Source organism: Vombatus ursinus, unplaced genomic scaffold, assembly GCF_900497805.2.
Source record: "Vombatus ursinus unplaced genomic scaffold, bare-nosed wombat genome assembly UNPS02014973.1, whole genome shotgun sequence".
Taxonomy (NCBI): domain Eukaryota; kingdom Metazoa; phylum Chordata; class Mammalia; order Diprotodontia; family Vombatidae; genus Vombatus; species Vombatus ursinus.
Window position 1 is genome coordinate 10708582 of NW_020954751.1, and position 21308 is coordinate 10729889.

Here is a 21308-nt window from a genome sequence, read left to right on the forward strand (position 1 = left end):
TGTATTATATATATATATATGTATACACACACATACACAACATTTCTACTTTCTGAGTTTACAGTCTCCAACCTCAAAGAGTTTATATATGGTAATAAATATATAATAACTGTGGTAGGGGGAAGGAAAGGGAAGAAATGTTTATTTAGTGTATTTAGTGCCTAATATGTGCCAGGCACTGTGCTAAGTGCTTTATTGATATTATTTCATTTTATCCTCATAACAGCTCTGTGAGGTACTCATTTTACAGGTAAGGGAACTGAGGCAGACAGTGGTTAATGTATACAAATGTACATGTTGTATATACGTTGTATACAAATTTACATGTATACAAAAACAATGACTTACCCAGGGTCATACTGCCAGTAAGTGCCTGAGGCTAAATTTGAACTCAGGTCTTCTGGACTCCAGGCCTAGCATTCTATCCACTGTGCTAGCTAGCTGTCTCTATATAGAAAAAGCCCTGAACTTGGAATAAAGAACAGCCTGGATTCAAATCTCACCTCTGAGACTTAGTATCATCTTTGTATATGGCCATGGAAAGTCACTTAATTTCCTTGGACCTCAGTTTCCTCATTTGTAAAATGGTCATTATAATCTCTAATATATCTACTTCACAGAATTGTTGTAAGGATCAAATGAAATCATGGGTATATTCTATTAAATGGCATATATGTTAATTGTTGATATGTTGCTAATAGTGGAGATGAGCTACATACCTGAATAACTATAATATAAATTAGAATATGGCAACTTCAGAAGAGAGATTGAAAGGTGATCAGTCAAATATTTATTAAGTGCCTACTATATGCCAGGTGCTGTGATAAGTGCTGGGGATACAAAGAAAGGCAAATGACTGCCCTTGTTCTCATGGAACCCACAATCTAATGTGGGTGACCACATGCAAACCAATTATGTGCAGTTGAGCTCTATGTAGAATCCACTGGAGATAATCAATAGTAGGAAGGCACTAGAGGGACCAGGAGAGGCTTTCTTGCAGATGGTGGGATTTTAGCTAGGATTTGAAGGAAGTGAGGGAAGCCAGGCAGTAGAGATGAAGCAGTATTCCAGGCATAGGAGAAAGCCAGGAAAAATTGCCAAAGTCAGGAAATGAGGTATCTTGTTCAATGAGACAGAGATCACATTAAATGTGAGGAGCAGAGGAAGTTTCATGGAAGAGGGAGAATCTAAATTGGGTACAATATATTTTTTGTTGTTGTTCAGTCATGTCTGACTCTTTGTGACCCCATTTGGTGTTTTCTTGGTAGAGATACTGGAGTAGTTTGTCATTTCCTTCTCCAGAACATTTTACAGATGAGGAAACTGAGACAAACAAGGTTAAGTGACTTGCCCAGGGTCACACAGCTAGTAAGTGTCTGAGGCCAGATCTGAACTCAGAAAGATGGGGCTTCCTGATTCCAAGGCCAGTGCTCTATCCACTGCACTAGTTGCCCCATATAATAATAATGATAATGATAATAATAATAATAATAATAGCATTTATATAGCCCTTCAAGTATTATAAACACTTTAAACATGTTAACTCATTTGATCCTCACAAAAACCCTGTGAGGTAGGTACTGTTACCATCTCCATTTTTCAAATGAAGAAATCGAGGCTAAGAGATTTCGAGTGACTTGCCCAGAATCACACATCTAGTAAGAGTCTGAGATTAGAATCAAACTCAGGTTTTCCTGACTCCAAGGTCAGAATGCTAGCCACTGTGCCACCTATAAACCTACACCTACCCAGCTGTATAAGAGTGGAGGAAGGGTTGTCATGGTAATTGTGGGAATTCCAGCCTTTTTGCTTCATTAATTTTTTTTTCAGTTATCAAATACTCCTTTTTTTCTCCCTTTCACCCCCAGAAAAAAAAGAAAAACAAAACACTCGCAACAAATTTGCAATGAAGCAGAATAAATTCCCAAAATATGTGATTCATTCCAAATATTTAGTCTATCACCTTTTTGTCAGGAGACAGGTAACATTCTTCATTAGTCCTCTGAAACCATGGTTGATCATTGCATTGATCAGAATTCTTAAGTCTTTCAAAATTGTTCTCTTTTTTAACCTACATTCTTAACAAATTCAAGTTGAACCATAACTAAGGCAAGTTAACTGGGGTTTTTCCCCAATGAACTGAAATCTAGAGGCTGCAAAAACCAACATAAGCACTCCACCAGCAATATAACAACCAATTCCCCTTCTGGCTCAGCTGAATTTGCTTTATTTATCCTTCATATTATTTTAACACCACAAATTACAAAGTCGATTTGAGGGAGGCTTTCCATTGATTGCCCTGGGCACAATTTTTGCTACTTGCCCTGGGCACAAATATTGCCCCTACTATCTCTGAATATAAGGATTATAGTCTAGTAGGATATGGCCTACTAGCAAGTATCTAGAATACAAAATAATACTTGATAAGAGCAGTGAAATTAAAGTGTTCTGTGAGGTCAGAAGGGAGAAAAGTCATTACCAACTTAAATAAATCTGAAAGATGCAATTTTTGAGCAGGGCTTTAGAGGCAGGTACAAATTTACCACTTACACAGAAAGGTGGGAAGTTGGGTATTCCATGTAAAGAAAAGAATGTGAGTAAAAGCATGGAGACCAGAAAATAAAAAGTATATACAGGGGGACAGATTAGCCCTGTTTGGATGGAGCATAGGATATGGAGGTGAGAATAGTAAGAGATAAATCTAGTAAGTTATGCATGTGGATACAAAATTCTGGAGAACCTCGAATGCCTGGCTAAAGAGTTTGAATTTTTTATGGTAAGAAATAGGGATACAGTGAAACGTCTAGAGCAGAAGCTAATGACTGGGTCAATACAGAAGGAAGACTTTGTCTGAGAGGTGATAAGAGTTGTACAAATGTGTATCTGAGTCTGAGAGATAATGAAACAACTAACCTAGCGGCAGGGAAGGGTAGGGGGATGCTTTTGAGTTACTCTTTTCTTCTTTAGTCACAATGGGCTCTTCCATACCCAAACTGTAGTTTCTCTGAGCTTTTGATATTAGATGAAAAAGGTTGTTTGAAAATTCAACTCATGTAAGAGTCTTTGTTGCCCATGGAGTAATTTACCTTTCAATAAGAGTGTCTGGCATTTGGGGAGGGGGGCGGGGAAGTGATGGATTGTCACTGAATAATATTACTTTCAACTTTCTCAATCTGTCTTTACTGACACTTATTCAATGATGCCATGGTTCTAATTCATCACATTGGACATAATGCAAAAATTGAATGAAAACATTTCAAGGCAGACAGAATACAGATTATGAGACAGAATGGAGTTTGCATCTTGAAATATAATAGTTAAACAGCTTTAATAGGAAAACATTCAGTTAAAAAGACAAACATATCAGTGTAGAACTATAATTCAGATAATTCATGGGGCACAATAGACAGTTTCTCCTTCCTGCCTGGAGATCTGATGATTTCACGTTAGTAGGTACAGCACCATACGTGGAGTCTTGTTGGAAGGTGGGGAAGGGAGGAGATTCACTTCTGTACCTGTACTTTCTAAGGAGACATAATTCTCCATGGCCACAGCTATAGGTACCTGCCTATTTAGCTTCATATGCCTAAAGAAAGGAATATCGAATTACAGGATTTAGTACTAGAAGGGACCTTACAGGTTTTCTAGTCCAATGAGGTCATGTTTGTAAAGCACTTCACAGAGTGCCTGGAACATAATAGGTGCTTAATGAATTCTTGTTCCCCTCCTCCCCACTCTCCCCACAATAGCCCCATAGCATGGATGAAAACAATTTCACAACTACAAAAAGAAGAGGTTTGCTCAAGGCCACACAGATCATACACATTTGAAACAAGGTTTTACCCTTTTACTTAAATTCCAGTGGAGAACAGTCTGTTTGATGGGTGACATTTGGAAACTATGGAATAATAAGAGTTCGATGGCACTTTAAGGTTCATAAACAACTGTCCTTACAACACTGAGAGATAAGTAGCACAGGTATCATTAATCCTGTTTAATAACTTAGTAAACTGAGCCACAGCAAAGCTAAGTGATCCACCCAAGGAAACCTGGTAGAGAGCAGAATTGGAATCTTAATTTTAAAAAATGATGATAATGATAGCATTTATTAAGTGCTTACTATGTGCCAGGCACAGTATTAAGAGCTTTACAAATATTATCTCATTTTATCTTCCCAACAATGCTGGGAAGTAGGGGCTTTTAGGTCTCCCAATAACCCCAGGGCTGTTGCCACTATACTATGTTTTTCACTTGATTTATTGTTGTTCCCCAGTTGTTTCAGTCATGTTCGACTCTTCATGACCCCATTTGGGGTTTTCTTGGCAAAGTTACTGGAGTGGTTTGTCATTTCCTTCTACAACACATCTTACAGATGAGAAGCTGAGGCAAACAGGGGTAAGTGACCTGCCCCAGGATCACATAGCTAGTATGTGTCTGAGGCTGGATTTGAACTCACAAACAAGAGGCTTCTTGACTCCAGCCCTAGCACCCTATCCACTGCTTAGCTGCCTTTAATTTGATAGGATCTTAGGGATCATCTGGCCCAATCTTAAAGGTATATCAGTTAATTCATCCATGGTCCAGTTGGGAGTTGAACCCTGAGCTTCTAATATTAAACTGGTATAGCCAGGATAGCAATTAGTTTAAAAAAAAACATTTATCAAGCACTTATTTTGTGTCTGGCACTGTACTGAGTAAACACTGGAAATAAAAATGAAGGTTAAAAAAAAAACAGTCCCTGCCCAGAAGGAGCTTACTTTATAATGGGATATAGTGCTTTATGGTTCACAACAGTTACAAATTGGATATAATTCAATAAAGTAGTCAGGGTAGCTGAATTGCAGGGCTGGTGAGTAGCAGCTATAGGAAATAACCCTGAAGAGGCGCATCAGCTTTTATCCTATTCTGAGGGAAATGTAATTTGTGGACTGTTGTTTGTCAGGTGGGCACATTTGATTATTGTTGCAGATTGATTATCTGGAAAGACAGAAAAAAAGTGTCAGATGAGATTTCATTCACAGAAGAATTGTGTTGTTCCAGGGAAAGGGAAAGAATAAGTATTTTTATAACACCTACTGTGTGCCAGGCACTGTGCCAAGTGCTTTACAGATACTAACTCATTTGATCCTCACAAGAATCTTTTGAGATAGGTTCTACTATTATCCACATTTTTTTTAATTGAGGAAACTGAGGCAAACGGGTTAAATGACTTGTCCTGGGTCATAAAGCTAAAAGTCTGAGGAGAAATTTGAACTCAGGTCTTTGTGATTCCAGGCCCAGCTCTGGTTTTAGGAGTCTGGGTGGCTCTCCGTGTGTGTGTGTGTGTGTGTGTGTGTGTGTGTGTGTGTGTGTGTGTCTTCCTATGTTGCATGGAGCTTTGAGGAGTTCTTATGTGCTGGAGCATTCTAATTCCAAATCTATTTGGAAGCTTCCTAAAATCCTTGCCATAGAAACCACTGGAGGGTTTTTGGCAATAATGATACTGTGTCACAAGATCAGAGACATCTATGTACCTTGGTAGTAAGAGACTGCAAGATTCTGATAATAAATTTTAAAAGGTCCCTAATTATTCCTGGTTATTTGTATTCCTTTAAATATTGTTCTACAAAATTAGCCCTATTTCTAGACAACATGATTGTTTATGCAAAAAACTCCAGAGAATCAGTGGAAAAACAGAAATGATTAATAGTTTCAGTAAAGTCACAAGAGACAAAACAAACGCACAACATCTTAAGAGTTTCTGTATAGCAGCAGCAAAAGTCAGTAGGAAATAAAAGAAAAATTGCATTCAAAATAACTATGAAATGAAATGGTACTAAAATTGCCCAGACATATTCAGTGCTTGTGTAGGTATAATTGTGAAGTTTTTCTAACAGAAATAAAGGAAGAGAAATAAGTATAGAGATATCTATTCCTCATGGATGAGTTGAATCAATATAATAAAAACAATACTACTTAAGTGAATTTATAGATGTGGTACTATGTTAAAATTAGACTACCATATATCTTCCCCCCAAAAATAAACTTTCAAGTAGAATTCATTTTGTTACCACATGATCTAAATAGATAATCAACCAAAATATATGAGGCCACATCACATGCAAATTGGAGGATTATAATATATAGTAGGAAATATAGTACATATAGTATATAGTACATAGTACATAGTAGGAAATACCTATCATCACTACGGTTGGGGGAGAATTCTTAATGAAACAGGAATGGAAAAGACTATAAGAGAAAAAAATGACAGTTTTTGACTGCATAAATTTTGAAGAAAATCGATGCATCTAGGATAAAAATTAAAACTGTCCATTAGGACAAAATTTCATATTAAATATATCTGATAAAAGTAATATGCAAGATTATATAGGAAACTAACACAAACATATAAGACCAAAACCATTTCCCAATATATAAGGCATCAAAGAACATGTAACTCTTCAAAAGAAGAATCAAAATCAGAAATCATATGGAAGATTGTTCCAATTCACTAATAACAAGACAAATTCTAATTAAAACAATTCCAAGATTTCATCTCATGCCCCCTCAAACTGACACAAATGACAAATGGGTTGCACTTTGATTATCCTCATCATCCCCTCCCACTAGAACTCTCCTCCCCTTTAACCACCTTCTCTGGTAGGTGAGCTTTCAATTGATCCTGCCCAGAACCAGTCTACCATGCCAGCTCCAGACCATTTCCAAACTCCCTCCCAGCCATTTCCAAATCCTGTTACCACATGTGTCTGTACCCTTTGCCCTGCACTGGATCTCCCTGTCAAGCAGCATTAACAAGCATTTATAAAGTGGTTACTATAACTGTCTAGTTCCATTTTATGTGTTAAATTGCCCAATTCAAATATAAGCTCCTTGAGAGCAGAGACTGATTGTCTTTCTTGCTTAGATTTGCATTCCTAGCACTTCACACAGTGCCTGGCACATAGTAAACACTTAATAAATGCTCTTTCATTCATTCCTTTATTTATTCATTCAAATGATGGAAATAGAAAAGCTCAGCAAGTCAACAAGCATTTATTAAATATCTGCTTTGTCTCAGGCATTGTGCTAAGGGTCGGGGGTACAAAGTAAAGCCAAAAAAAAATAGTTCCTACTCTCAAGTAGCTCAGAGTCTCATGGGACTGTCAGAAGGCATGTTGGAGGGAAGGTCATAATACAGGTCTGTTAATGCATTATTGGTGAAGCTGTTAATTAATCCAATCTTTATGGAATATAAAGTGGGAGAAAAAGTCACTTAAGTGTTCATTACTGTTCACTCATAGATACCACAATTAGATGCATACAGCAATCAATCAATCAATCAACATTTATTAAGTACCTACTCTGTGCCAAGAACTGTGCAACAAGCTAAAGACAAGAAAAGACCACTTCTATAACAAAATAAATAATTTTTGCAGCATTAAAAAATTGAAAGACAACATGCATACCAATTGGAGAATGGTTAAAGAAATTGTAGTTTATTAATGTTATAGAATATTGTTGCAACATAAGAAATGAGATCTTAGATAGAGAGGTGACCTTAGAGTCAGGAAGTCCTTTTGTGTCTGAATTCCAATGAAAAGAATAAGGAGAAAGAGTAGGAGGAGAGGAAGAAAAAGGAGAAGAAAGAGAAGGAATAAAATCAATGAGTATTTATTAAATATCTCCTATGTGACAGGCACCGTGCTAAGCCCTGGGGATAAAAATAAAGACAAAAACACCTTTGCCCTCAAGGAGATTACACTTTGACATGCAAACAACTATATACAAAGAAGAATTATAGAATGTCCCAAAAGTCATAGTATAGTTTTGAGCTTCAATAGCCTAAACCAGCAGTAGTATTTAGAGATACCCTATATAGAGGATAAATTGAAGATAACGTCAGAAAGAAGGTGCTAGAAGTAGGGGGATGGGAAAAGGTTTCCCGTAGTAGGTGGGATATTAACAGATACCTGAAGGAAGCCAAGGAAACCAGAAGATGAAGATGGAGATGGGGTGGGAAAGAATTTCAGGCATGAAGGACAGCCAGGGAAAACATCAGTGATAAGAGGAGGAAGAGAAAGAGGGAAGAAGAAGAAGAAGAAGAAAAAGAAGAAGAAGACAAAGAAGAAGAAGAAGAAAGAAGAGGAAGAAGAGGAAGAGGAAGAAGAAGATGAAGAAGAAAGAAGAAGAAAGAAGACAAAGAAGAAGAAAGAAGATGAACAAGAAGAAGAAGAAGAAGAAAGAGGAAGAAGAAGAGGAAGAGGAAGAAGAAGAGGAAGAGGAAGAAGAAGAGGAAGAGGAAGAAGAAAGGAGGAGGAAGAGGAGGAGGAGAAACTAAGGCCCAGAGAAGAGGGCCTGATTTGTCCAAGTTCATACAATGTAGGAAGTGGCAGACTTGGGATTTGAACCCAGGTCTTCTGATTCCAAATCCACTTCTCCTCTGTGTATGGGGCAAAACAAAATCAATAGATGAGGAAGTGGAACATTTCTATTCTGGACATGCTGGTGCTCGCTTTGGCAGCTACTTGTCTGTGAAATCAGAGCCTTTAGCTGTCTAATTAGCCTCAGATGACCCATCTTGGGAAAGGAGGTCAGGGGAGGGAGAAATTGTTTTCGTTTGTTTGTTTGTTTTTGTTTTCCGCTAAGTCTTTGGGTCCCATACAATGAGATCTCAGGTAACATAGCCTAGTTGAAATGGGAAATGGCTGTGCCCAGCAAGGCCCACAGCCTAAAATGCCTGAAAAAATAATTTCTAAACTTTTAAGTGCTGTATATATTCCTCTTCTAATTATCTCTATAATCAAAGATAAACTCCTTTTTCATGATTCAAGCCCTTTACAACCTGGCCCTGACTTACCTATCCAACTTGATGACACGTTATTCCCTTTCATGTGCTCTGGGCTAGTCAAACTGGTCTATGTGCTGTTCCTCACGTCTAATACTCCACCTCCCATATCCATCCCTCTTTACTGGAGGTCATCCATGCCTGAAGTGGATGCCCTCTTCACCTCTTCCAATTAGCATCCCTTGTTTATTTATAAAGCAGCTTAAACTCCACTTTCTACAATAAGTCTGCCCTGATCTCCCAGCTGCTAGTATGCCCTCCATCTTTTGGTGCATATTTTATTTATAGACATAAACGTAATGTGTTTTTGTATATACACACATACACGCACACGTATATATGCTTGTGTATGCATGCATATGTATCTGTGCATGTGTGTGTTGTGTACAAATATGTATGTGTATATAATGTACATCTATGTATGTATGTATATATAATGTGCATGTGTGTTTATGTGTTTTGTATATACACATGCATTAGTATATACGCATGAGGACAGGGGGGAGAGAGAGAGAGAAAGAATGTGTCTGGGTGTGTATGTGTGTGTGTGTGTGTGTGGGTGTGTGTGTGTGTGGGTGGGTGTGTGCATGTGTGTGGGTGTGTGTGTGTGTATTCAGAGTGTATAGTATCAAGGCAAATGGAAAGACCCAGTGTTCCTTAAAGCAAAGTACTAGGGTAGATGACGAGACCAAATGGTTTTCCATCTTATTTACCCACCCTAAACAGGGGGTGGGGAGGGGATGTAGGGGGAAGATTAGGTTACCTATGACTGTTAGGAAGTAGAGAGTGGCCACAGGAATTAGAGGGTCAGGCCCCCGAGTTCTCCTCTCAAGGGGATGAGAATAGAGTGAATCAGTGTCCAGCCTACAAAGGAGGAAGGGAAGGGGGTACTAGAAGGGAAGTTGGGGAGGCAGAGCTCTAAGTGGCTCCTGCTTTATTGTACCCTACGGTTCCTGGCGGCACCTGGGCCCAGCAAGCCCTGACAGGAAAAAGAAGGACTCTATGATAAAAAATTACTTCCCTGAGCCTTAATTCCTTTAGCTTTGAAATGGGGACACTGTGACTCATTATCAAGACCTGACATCACAAGGAAAAGGTACTCCAAGTTTTGCTTTCTCCCCCATTTTCCATTTTATTGATTTGCTTTGTTTTTACGTTACAAACATTTTCAGATAACTCTCGATTTATAAGAAAACAGTGTAAAGCAGTTAAGTAAAACTAATATTATAATGACCTCACCTGAAAATACATGCAACATTTCTCATCAGTATCATGTCCCCATCACTCCTCTATTTTTTAAAATGAACAGAAATTATTTTCCTCACCTCATTAAGAAAAGAAAATTTAAAAAATTAAATTTTGTAACAAATATGCATAGTCAAGAAAAACAAATTCCACCAATGGTTGCATAAAAAAAATTAATGTCTCAATCTGCACCTAAATCTATCACCTCTCTGCAATGGACTTTGAATCTTTCACAATTGTAAATTGCTTTTCCAACTCTAGTTGTCCTCATCATAATTGTTAGCAACCTGTTCTTTAGCTCATACCACTGAAGGGGTGAATGGGAGTTAAAGTATAAAGATCCTTGAAAGGTAAATTTGTTGATGGCAGCAACTGTTTTCTTAGTGAGGGCTTCATATACCCAGCACCTAGCACAGTGCCTGGTGCAAAGTAAGTGCTTAACAATTATTTGTTGCCTTGAATTGAACTGAATTGAATCAAATTGAACCAGGCTGAGAAGTTTGGACACTACAATGGAAAGACCTCCAGTTTTGTAGTCGGAGAACCTGGGTTCAAATCCCACCTGTGGTACTTGTTACCACTAGTACTGGTACTTTGAGTAAATAACCTCTCTTTTCTGTTCAGTACAATAAGGAAGGGTTTTGGACTAGGCGGGACCCTTCCAGCATGATAGCTATACTATTACCTTAACTTAATGCCATAAGCAATACTGAGTGAGGGTGGGGGTAGGAGCAGGGAAGGAGAGATTGAAAAAAAAAAGAAATTAGAAGAAAGGGAGGAATAAAACAAAAGAATCCTTTATTAAATTGCTTTCTTCTCAATGGGGGAGGGAAGGGAGGAGGTGTGGGAGAGAATTTTGAACTCAAAATAAAAAAAAACACAAGGTTAAAATTATTTTACATGTAATTGGAAAAATAAAATACTAAAACTTTTTTTAAAAAAAAAGAAAAAGAGGGGCAGCTAGGTGGAGCAGTGAATAGAGCACAGGCCCTGAAGTCAGGAGGACCTGAGTTCAAATCTGGCATCAGACCAAACACTTGACACGTACTAGCTGTGTGACCTTGGGCAAGTCACTTAACCCGGATTGCCTCACTTAAAAAAAAAAAGAAGAAGAAAAAAGAAGAAAATGAAATGGAGGCAAACAATGGTTGAGGAACTTAAATCATACATTTCCAGTTTCTGCCCTGGTGAACCAATTACTGATGAGTATTTTGTAGGGGGGTTAAAAAAAAAGTGGGTGGGGGGGTGTATGTGTGTGAGAAATGTTTGAACACACTCTAATAATAAATGATTACTTTGCAAATTGCCAGCACTCTAAGGTTGGTGGCCAATTAATATGGTGGGGGGGTGAGGTATTCATTCATTTGCATCAACTAGAATGTGAGCTGCCTTTCTAAGAATGCTATCTATGTACAGTATAGCACGGCAGCTGGGTTTTCCTTCCCTTTTCCCTGTTCTCCACCCCACCCCAAGACAGCCCTCTCTATATGTTTTGCATCTTCTAATTACCCTTGTTCCTAAATATGTGAAACAATAATATTCTCAGATTGCTTCCTCCTATAATTTTATGTAACAGGTCCCCTCAAATAGAAAGTCTTTAATTTTAATTGCATATTCAATTCCCTTTCTGAGGGCAGACAGCTATTTATTCATCGTATTCATTGTTCTGAGAAACAAAGACATTGAACGTATCACACCAAATTTAGGATTTGCTAGTCTCTATTGCTATCAGCCTCTCCTTACAAGCTCTTGATTTTCCATGCCGATATCTTGAATTCAACAGAGAAATTTGGGAGATCTTTTATCATTCTTTTGTGACAAGTTCTAACAACACTGGCATATTTAAGGACACTGTGCCTCAGTTTTTTCATCTATAAAATAGGGATCATAATATTTGCACTTCCTACATCAAGTTTGCTGGTCAATACCTCTCTGTAGAGTGGGAAAGTGTTCTATAAAGTTATCATCATTGTTTCATTTTTATTGTTTCATTTGGGGACACTCAAACCCAGAAAGACCCCCTTTCTGTTCTTATCTCTCACATCTACTTATATTTTTACAAGCCCATTAATTATTTTATGACCTGCATTAGTTAAAAATTCTGGTATACAGGGATTGTGATCAGTGGACAAAGTTCAATAAGAATAAACTGTGTGACCTAGATGCGAAAAAAGCTAACATCAATTTAGGCAGCACTGAGAGACAGCGTAATGAATGAGGAGATATAGTCCCTCTATACTCTGCTCTGGTCAGACTACATCTGAAGTACCATGCCCATTTCTGGATACCTCATATTAACATAGCAATGATAATAATAATAATACCAATTACATAATGCTTTAAAATTTGCAAGATGCTTTACAAATATTATCTCATTTTGTCCTCACAACCCTGAGAAGTAGGTGCTATTGTTACCCCCATTTTGCAGTTGGGGAAACTGAGGCACAAAGAAGTTAAATGACTTGTCCAAGTTTCACACAGCTCATAAGTATCTCAGGTCTTCCTAACTGCAGGGGCAGCACTCTATCTGCTAGACCGTTTGGCTACCTACGACTAGATTACTGTAGGTACTTTCCCATTCTGAGATTTGATGGGTCTGTGTTTGCTTACCTACTCACAGAGACAATCAAGGGGAAAGAATATTGGAGGTTTATAATAAAGTGGACCACATTAACACTTAGAAACAAGATGATTAAAAACCTGGCATTCACACATAGCATTCCAGGAAATTCTGACGGCTGTTAGCCACATTGTTATCCAGTAGTTGGAAAAAAAGATGGCCCTCCACATGGTGCAATTTGAGCATCAGAATCTAGAGTTTCTTGTCAGAGAGATCCCCATCAGACTGTCCCTGACAGTTCCACTATTAAGACAATTGCTCTGGGTGAAGATGTTGTCTCTGGAAGCCTCTGGTCCCATTAAAACATACATATCTCACCTGGACGGGATAACACATTAACATAGTCATTATGCTATGCTATTGTAAATCATAAAATCATCAGATCTTTGAACTGCGAGGGATCTCAGAGAGCATCTGCTTATTGTAACTTCCACCTGAAGCATGGCTCTCCTTTATACTACCCCCAACAAATAGTCTTTCATCCTCCACTCAGATACCTCCAGTAATAAAGAACTCAGATCTTTGTTCATGCCATTGATGGCCAGCTCTAATTGCTAAGAAGTTCTTTATATTAGACTAAAATCTACCTCACTGTAACTTCTACATTTGCCTCTAATTTTACTTTCTGGGGCCAAGCAAACCCTAGACCTGAGTTCAAATCTAGCCTCAGATATGTACCAGCTGTGTGACCTGGGCAAGTCATTTAACCTCTGTCTCTCTCACTCCCCTGGGATGGGAGATGGGAATGATGTGAGGACAAAATGAGACACTATTTATAAAACCATTTGCAAACCTTGAATATTATATAAGTGCTAGTTATTATTAATGTTATTTTTATTCAATATGAGTAAGACACATCTTTATTCTATCCTAATAGCTAGAAGGGACAGCAATATGTATACAGAAAATCATAATACAAATGAGAATAGGCTAAGTACATAAGTAAAAATTGCTTTGAGAATTGAAACAGTTAGGAGGTGTAGTGAATAGAGTATTTGACTTGAAACCAAGAGGACCTGAGTTCAGATCCACCCTCAGACATTTGCTAACTGTGTGAGCCCTGGACTAGTCATTACACCCATTTGCCTCATTTCCTCATCTGTAAAATAGGCATAAGATTAGCACCTATTTCCCAGAGTTGTAGGGAGTATAGAATGAGATCACATATCTAAAGTACTTTGCAAACCTTAAAGCATTATTTAAAGCCAACTAGGTGGTGAAATGGATGGAGCACTGGGCTTGGAATCAGGAAGCCTCATCTTCATGAGTTAAAATCCAGCCTCACATACTCACTGGCTGTGTGACCGTGGGCAAGTCACTTAAACCTGTTTGCCTCAGTTTTTCATCTGTAAAATGAGCCGGAGAAGGAAATGGCAAACCACTCCAGTATCTTTGCCAAGAAAACTCCAAAATGGAGTCATGAAGAGTTGGACATGACTGAAAGGACACAACAACCAATTATTAATTCAGACATGAGAAAGAGTGGCACTAATTAGCTCATCAGCTTAATGCTCTGCAGATGGCAGAAGCCTGAAGGATATCTTCATAGCTGGGACCAGGAAAGACACTGATCATGGAGGGCTACCCAGGGGGAGAAGAGATTTAGCTAGTCACTCAAGTGCGAATTCAATGTTTTTATTTTGTGGATACAGAAACTGAGGCTCACAGCTGTTATATGACTTGCCCGAGGTTATAAATTTCATAAGTCGCAGAAGTGGAACTGCAATACATTTTTCTGTGTTCTTTCCCACTATGTCATTATTCTTTTTTAAAATATGGAAGTAGGAGAAATATGTCTTCCACTCTCTTCTACACTTTTTTTCAGTGCCCTTCTCACCCTTACTCTGGTGCCATCTGTCTAGTCCCCCATAGCGATTTACCATCCAGGCCCACTCAGGCATTTATCCCTCTTTTTTCCATTTTTCTCTATATCATAAAATTATTCATCTTATATTCATTCACCAAACAGATATATTTGCCTTCATGAAACTAGACTTAGTGCCCCCATGCATCACTTATCCTTATTATTATATAGGCCAATGGCTGAGGTAAAAAGATGAGTTTGTCCAAGGTCATATAATTAGTGAGGAAAATTATAACTTGAAGTCAGGTAATGTCACCAATTTTATTGTTTAAACCCATGTGAAAGAACTTCTAGTCCTGAAATATAATACATTCAAAAAGTCTCTTAGGGTATGATGACAACATCATGTTCACACATGATGTAATAGGGCTAAGGTAAAGATATCAGTTCAATCAAAATAACCAATAAAATGGGGAAATCACTCTAAGAAATGAGAATGAGAAGAGTATATATTATTCTGCATGGAAAGCCAAAGACTGAGAAAGGATGTGATCCATATGTGTGCAATCAGGGAGAGTATAAATGGGAAGAGTATGGGTTTTATCACCGAGTCTCCATTCAAAGAGGCCATGTGGTCTAGAAGAATGAGTATTGGGGGGCAGCCAGGTGGCGCAGTGGATAGAGCACCGGCTGTGGATTCAGGAGGACCTGAGTTCAAATCCGGCCTCAGACCCATAACACTTACTAGCTGTGTGACCCTGGGCAGGTCACTTAACCCCATTGTTTAACTTAAAAAAAAAAAGAATGAGTATTGGACTTAGAATTACGAATTGCATCTTGGCTTTTACCTTTGCTAGTTGTAGGAGGGGCAGCTAGGAGGTACAGTGGACAGAGCACTGGCCTTGAAGTCAGGAAGACTCAAATCTGGTCCAGGACACTTTGTAGTTGTGTGACCCTGGGCAAGTCACTTAACCCTGTTTGCTTCAGTTTCCTCATCTGTAAAATAAGCTGGAGAAGGCAAATCACTCCAGTATCTTTGCCAAAAACACCCCAAATCATCTAGTCTAAAACCCTCATTTTACAGGTGAGGAAACTTAGGTTCAGACAGGTTAAATGATTTTTCTGAGGTCACCAATGTGGTAAACACCAAAGTTTATAGCAATGTGGCATTCCCTGGACATGGGTTGGGAAAACTGGCAATTGAGACCCTGAGCAAACCACAACCCTATTTGCCTCAATTCCTTGTCTGTAAAATGAGCTAGAGAAGGAAATGGCAAACTACTCCAGAATATTTGCCAAGAAAATTCCAGATGAGGTCACAAAGAGTTGAACATGACTGAAAAATGACGCAACAAAGTACATGAGAATAAGAGTTCATGTTGTTATTGGGACCTCTAAGGTCATCTTCAGATCTAAATCTTGTGCTCTAATAAAGAGTTCAAAAAAGAGGATGGCTCCACCCAATGAGTGTCTGCGATGGCTCTGGAGGAGAAAGTGAGGCTAATGATTTTGCACAGCCCTCCCTCACTCAAATCCAATTAAATGCAAATCAAGTCATCATCTCCATGATGTCATGGAAGGACAAACTACACAACTCCCTCTTCATGAATAACAGTTACAGCAGCAAAGCCCAGAAAACAAAACAATCTCAAGAACAGATTCACAAACAACTAAGCAAGAGGCTAGAAAGAGAATTGTAGGCTCTGAACTCTCCTGTGGGGAGCCCAGAATAGACCGAGATAAGGAGGCATCCAGTAGAAATAAAAAGGGAACTTGGCCTTTGACTAACTATGGATCAGTACCCATGGGGAGGTCTGGAAGGGACCCAGCTCTTCTGGAATCTGCCCTGGGAGCCCAGTCCTTGTTCTTCTTGCCTACCAAATGCATTTTTAACTGTGTCCAATAATAAAAGCTGGCCCAGTTTTCTCCATTTGCTGGCATGGATTTCAACAAAATAGAACTCCCCACAAGGAACAAAGAACAGAGGGAGGCCAGAGGTAGCCAGGAACCTTCCATAAAATGAACCCAAGCTGGTAGAAGCCCAGGGGAACAAAAACAAAACAACATGAAGGATGAGTAGTCATCCATTTTCATGCACTTCAGACAAAAATATCAAGGACTCTGGACTTTTGTGGTCTTAAGGAGCCTGAGTTCAGATTCTAGCCCTGACATCAACTGACTGTGCAACCTTGAGGAAATCATGTACCATCTCTAAGCCTCAGTTTCTTCATCCACAAAATGAAGGGGTGGAACTAATTAATTGATCTTTAAGGTTCTAAATTCTAATCTGGAGATGTAGCATGAAATATTGGATAGGGTACTGAACTCAGCATCAACAAGACTAACAAGGGTTCAAATCCTGCCCAGAAATTTACCAGCTATATAATGCTAGCCAAATTACTTAAGACTTCTGTGTCTTAGTTTCCTCATCTGCAAAATGAAGGGGTTGGACTCAGTGGCCTCTAAAGTCTCTTCCAGCTATAAATTTATGATCCAGTAATGCTATGATTTGTGACTCTATGAAATCTCTTTCATTTAAACTTCTTACCACTACAAAATAGTCTTCCTTAATGCATAGATAGGTTCACAATCTCATCTGTTCAAAAGTTTTCAGTGAATATTGCCAGTTGCTCAAACTTGAAACTCTTCTGCCTTGCTTTGAAGGTCCTCCCCATTCAACATGGTCTCATCCCACTCTACCAGCTTTCTCTCATCATTCCCTTTCCACAGACTCTGCAATTTAAGGAGGGGGCTGAAGGCAGTCATCTCATCATCCCCTACCTGGCTGCCCTCCTAGACTTCATCATGGTCTCCAGAAATTCATCTTCCTGAAAGATCACTTCAACTCTGAAACACATCCCCTCAGTACCCTTTGCACCTGTAACAACTCCTTCCCTCTGATTAAAGAGGATGGAGGATGAACATCAGAGACCTCCACCAGCAGAAGGCCTTATTGAAGAAATGAAGAGAACTTTGATGTCTTAAACAATTCATTTTGATAACTTTGGTCCAATGGATTTAATTAAACTTAGAAAGGTGAGAAGCTGAATCAATCAGCTTTTATAGTAGGTCCAGATACCCAACCTTTTCAAATCTTTCACTTGTTTATTGTTAAAGAATTCTACATACAATCATGGATTACACTGTTTATTTTGTCCCATTAAAGTAATTTAGAAAAAAAAATAAACATAATTTTATCACAGTCCTTTCGAGAACAGAACATTATCTAGAATTATTGTTAAATGTATGCTTAAAAGTAATTTTTTGACTGTTTAAAGGTAACTGGAAAGAAGATGGAATAGTACCCTCTCTTTCAGTCTTGGACACATATGTGTGAATTTATAACCATTGAAAATAATATTTAAATGCCAGATATGGAAATAACCTTAGAGATTGTCTAGTTCAATTCCATACATACACATATTCACACCCCACAGTATCCTAATTTTGTTGTTGCTGTTCAATTATTTCAGTCCTGTTTCACTCTTTGTGACCCCATTTAGGATTTTCTTGGCAAAGATACTAGAGTGGTTTGCCATTTCCTTCTCCAGTTTGTTTTATAAATTAGGAACTGAGGTAAACAGAATTAAGTGACTTGTCCAGGATCATATAGCTGAGGCCACATTTGAACTCAGGAAGATGAATCTTCCTGACTCCAGGCCTGGCACTCTATCCACTGTGCCACCTAGCTACCCAATCTTAATTTTACATATGAGGAAAGTGAGGCCCAGAGGGATAGACTGACTTTGCCATGTCCCTGAGACCTACATGGGTAGAGAAAGAGTGGAGGAGAGGGCATTATTTTTCTCCATTTCTCTTTAGCCCATGCTCTATTCCCACTTGTAATAAGATTCCCCTCTTCCCATTCTTAGTAAGTGAACTTCCTAAAGTGTAGGTCTGGTCATGCCATCCCCCTGATCAATCAACTCCAGTAGCTCGCTCTTACCTCTAGTTCTGTTTGGCCTTCAAAATCCTTCACATTCTGGCATCTTCCTGCCTTTCCAGTCTTCTTGCATTTTATTCCCCTTTGTCCACTCAACAATATAGTATGATACAGCCACTGTTCCTCCAACTCTAGCTCCATCATTTTTCACTGTCTGCCCCCATACTTAAAACGCTTTCCCTCCTCACTTCTGTCTCCTGGTTTCCTTCAAGATTTATTTAAATACTACCTTTTGCAAGAGACCTTTCCCATCCTTGTCCCCTCTCCCTTCATTTTTTTCCCTCTCTCCTTTTTAGTGCCTTCCAACTGGGATTAGCTTCGATTTACACTGTATGTACCTTGTATAATAACTCTTATCATTATTATATTATTACCATTACCATAACTAACATTTATAGCAGTAAGTGTCAGGCACTGTGCTAAGAACTTTACAATTATTATTATTATTATGAGGCAAACAGAAGTTAAATTATTTGCCCAGGGTCACACAGATGGGATATGCCTGAGGCTGGATTTGAACTCAGGTCCTCCTCACTCCAGGCCCTGAATTCTAACCACTGAACTACCTAGCAGATTTTCTATTGTCTCCCCCATTCAAATGTGAACTCCTTAAGGGTAGGTAGTGCATTTTTGCCTTTGTTTGTATCCCCCCACAGGCTTAGCACAGTGCCTGGCACATTATAAGTAAATAATAAATGTTTTTAACTGCATGATACACCATCTCCACCATACCAATATTCACATTCAACAATATGCATACTCAACATGGCATGATGAAAAGAAAACTGGATTTGGAGTCATAATCATTAGGCTTCTAATCCCGCTTACTCTACATGTGACTCTAGGAAAGTCTTTTAATACCTCTACATATCATTGTCATCATCTGTGAAATGGGGATAACCTTATTTGAACTACCTTCTCAAAAGTTATTTTGAAGATTCACTAATCTTGACTCTGACATTTAACTCTTTATGTGACCTTGGGAAAATCACTTCCTCTCTTTGGGACTGGTGAGGTTCTGTCTTGCAGCTCTCAAGTTCTGATTTACATATTTATTTATTTTTTATTTTCAGTTCAGCACAGCACAGAAATAGTATTCCCCAAGTTTCCTGTGTGACCCACTAGAAGGAGTAATTATTGGCTATGGAATCCAAGGACCTGGCTTTCAATATATATCTGTCCTTTCTTCCTCTGTGTACTTGGTTCAGACTCTTTGGACTTCGCCTTTCTCATCTGAAAATTAAAAGGTTGGCCTAGATAAGCCCTGAGGTGACTTCCAATTCTACATTTCTAACTGTATTGGTGAGGCTTTCTGAATGTACCTTATCCAAATGCTTCAATGATTCTGTGATCTACCAAGGAGGTAATTAGGGGGGAGAAATGCCAAGGAGTGATGAAGGTTCAGACTTGTTTATGAAACAGATAGCTCCAGAGAAACAGAATGTTTCTATTGTAACGGCGCTGGTGTTTCCATACTTCAGTGGACATATAATTTCAGTAGCATGGATATTCCTTCCAATGGTGGAGCTCATGTCCTAGTCGTAGCCTCTCAACTTGTAGGACTTGTTTATGTCCTGTAAATCCTACGTGGGGGAGGGATCTACTCAACATGCTGTGAAACTTCCCCTAAATATCTTGATATTTTGTGGATGCCAATGGAGCATATGGGTGGCCATGTTTCAGTTACCTCCTTTTCTGTTCATGAATCTATCTGATGATATCATTTATGTAAGTTATCCTATGAAATTCATTCCTGGCAATATGTTGTGACCTATTTACTTACACCATGCATCTCTATATTGTCCATTAAGCAATTTACAACTATAATACTACAGAAACAGTAGTATTCCCTCACTTCTAGCCATATAATATCCCTAGGAGAATGCTGATATTAAATAGGTGGCCTTTATATCATAGAGCATTGCATTAAAAGCATTGCAGAATTTCCCAGCACAATCTAGACTACTCTTTTCTTTCTATTCAATCATAGGCCCAGTTCATTGTCCATCCACAGTGCCTGTCAAAGAGAGGAGTGCTCATGTACCAGCTCTCTGTATTATTCATCCAATTTTACTTCAAGGTGAACTGGAGGCATTTTTCATCCAGTTGGTTTTTCCTGTGTGGATAGTTTGTCAAGCCATAAGCTCACTATAGGTGTTTGCTACTGTCGTGGAAGATGTCCAATACAGAATCCAAATAAAAAAATTTCTAGATGCCACTGTTTGTAGATACTGTGCTAATCGAATCAAGTTCTGATTACAAAACCTCCTACATGAGATTCATAAACCCTCAAAAAAAATTCCACCTTTTTGGAACAAATTCTTGCTTTTTCCATGGCTTTTTATTCAAAATAGAAAATAATAATTCACATTGGAATAAAAGTCCCAAAGCTAAGAACTGTGTTTTTATTGTCTATCTGCCCCCCTCCACACACATGTAAAGTTTGTCCTTGTTCTTTGAAACTTCATCATATGACACTATAATCCAGAAAGCGTATCATGGGGAATCATCCCCAGATGCTACAATAGGAAAAAAAATAGCCTGCAGGTGACATGCAATCATTTTTTGTTCACTCACAGGAAAAATTCACTTGCTAAGCATTTTCTATTTGCAGAATACTATATAAGGGTGAAATCATAATGCTGACAAGGTCAGGCCAGAATTGAAATGTTCTATTTAAGGAAGAAAGGCTGCAGAATGCAAAGACATGGAAAGAAACTTTCTGGAAGAGCAAGAATCTGGAGAATTGGCCTCTCATTATCCAGAAACATCTATTAATGAAGCTCTTGAATGCACGTGGTTCTGAGTTCACATCCTCCTCTGACCCCTCCTGTTATTGTGTTATGATGGTGACTCTGAGGTCTCAAAG

At 38.6% G+C, this 21308-nt stretch overlaps 1 protein-coding gene across 1 annotated transcript in view; it reads right to left on the bottom strand.

The window, feature by feature from the left end:
• Positions 1-21308, bottom strand: part of KCNQ3 (potassium voltage-gated channel subfamily Q member 3) — a 455649-nt gene that overhangs the window by 309698 nt on the left and 124643 nt on the right. The gene's annotated exons all lie outside the window — the stretch shown is intronic.